This window comes from Jaculus jaculus, chromosome 12 (genome assembly GCF_020740685.1).
Source record: "Jaculus jaculus isolate mJacJac1 chromosome 12, mJacJac1.mat.Y.cur, whole genome shotgun sequence".
Classification (NCBI taxonomy): domain Eukaryota; kingdom Metazoa; phylum Chordata; class Mammalia; order Rodentia; family Dipodidae; genus Jaculus; species Jaculus jaculus.
The window spans coordinates 2,177,720-2,179,845 of NC_059113.1; the positions used below are offsets into that span (position 1 = coordinate 2,177,720).

At 34.9% G+C, this 2,126-nt stretch overlaps 1 pseudogene; it reads left to right on the forward strand.

Annotated features, from left to right (window-relative positions):
* Positions 1-216: 216 nt before the first annotated feature.
* LOC101615215 lies at positions 217-728 on the forward strand (annotated as a pseudogene).
* The last annotated feature ends 1,398 nt before the right edge of the window (positions 729-2,126 follow it).

Sequence of the window (2,126 nt, forward strand, 5' to 3'; positions counted from 1 at the left end):
ATAAGTATATGAAGATATCTGTTTACTCATACTTATTTTTGTTCTCTTGATGAATGACAGCGATCATAGTTTTTAAACCATTTCTACTTCATCAACTTCTATTTTGAATTACTGAAGTTTTATAAGAATTAATCTCTTACCCAGTCTCTGCAGGCTGGAAAGACCGCACTCCAGCCACATCTTGCTTCACTGGGTTGCAGCCAGGGTGCCGCCAGGATGCCATTTTACCAGCCTTTTCTTATGGACCCCGTCACCAAACTCAATGGAAACATGGCACTGTTGACCATCAGAAGTCAGTTCAAAGGACCGTCCCCTAGAGAAACAAACAATACAGATGTGGTGAATGAAGCCATTTACTATTTCAAGGTCAGTGTCCTCTTCAATAACTGTGAAATGAATCTGTCTTAAAAAAAAAAAAAAAAAAAAAAAAAAACTCCAAAGTGCAATTCCAAAAGCCAAGGTGAGAAAAAAAAATGTATATGCTAGAAATCACTAATTTTCCCATTCCTCGAGAGCCTGGGTTTCCATTCAATGCAACTTATGCCATACCTGTGAACAAACAAGAAGATGAAGTGGCGTGTGCCTACCTACAGCAGCCGAGGCAAGAGACTGGACTGAAACTTTGTGAGAAGATTTTTGACCCTCAGAATGATGAACCCAGCAAGTGGTAGACTTGCTTTGTGAAGAGACAGTTCATGAACAAGAGCCTCTCAGGCCGGGAGCAATGAAGGCAGCCTGGGCAGCCATAGTCTTCAGAGCTTCAGGCAGCTTTTCACAGCAAGATGTTTATGGTTTCTGCCTTTATTCCACAAGGTTTTATACAAAAGAGAGAAGACAGCATGTCTTTACTTGAAAAGTGCTTGATAAGATTGGGGTGGGAAGGGAAGAGTGGGTCTTCAGGGTGAGTTCTGCAATTTTAAACTGGTATTTAATAAATAATAATACAATTCTAAAATTTCATGTCAGAAAAACTTAATTGCTTATCTTTGACATTGAATTAAAATGTTTTTTAGATAAAAAATTTATCTCTTTAACTTCATAATAACGATGTTTTATAAGGAAAATATTGTCAATACAAAATTTAACACAAATCCATAAAGAAAGAGCGTTAACATGGGAAGACACTCGCTACAAATTAAGTAATAAAATCAAGATATATAGCATAGAAAAACTAAATGTGAACATCACTCCTATGTAAGTTCTGGAGTAATGCTCCCCAAAATGTGCTCCCAGTACTGCTTGGGTCCTCTCTGTGGAAAGGGAAATTTAATACATGTGTACTATGTGAAATTGCAAGATGGTGTGTAATTTTACACCTAAGTCATGATGTAAAGCCCTGCTAAATTAGAAAAGGAAGCTGATTACAGTATGGATTTAATATTTGCGCTAAGCTGTACCTTTCCTGAATTGAGCATCAATATGCTGTACTGAATTTGACCTTGCTGCCTGTAAGCTGTCAGGCTCACACAGGTATTTGGGATTCTCCTGAAAGCATTAAGGTTAGTGCTAAATTAGTCTGGCTACGTAGTTCATGGCTCAGTCTAATAAAAAAAAATGACTGGTTTAAATCATATAACCAGGTAGAAAAAATCAACATAAGGCATGTACTTCCTGCTAAAAATAATGGACTTGTTAAGGCAGCATTTCAATTGCCAAGTTACTATTCTCTTAAATGTCACTATAGACATTGAAATTTGTCACATTTCTCTTGGTGAATTTTGATATGAGTGATGCAATGGTGTCATATACAAGAGAGACCTATTTCTCAGTTGGTGCTGTGGTATTTTACTCAAATATTTTGCTGTTATTTGTAACTTTTTTGCTCATACTAATTAAGTGTTATAATCAGCTAAATTTATAATACAATACAAAAAAATTCACAAAACCAAATTTGTAGATTCTTCAAATAATTATGTAAATATTTAGTTATACTGATAAATAAATATATAAGCTGTCCTAAAGAATGAATAGAAATTCTGAGATAAACATATGTTATATAATAATATACTACTTATACATACACTTGCTGAAAGATATTTACTACAGCACTGTTTGCAACATATGCTGAAAATAACCAATGGGATTCTGACTAAATAAATTGTCACTTCCTTATGTTTGAATACTAT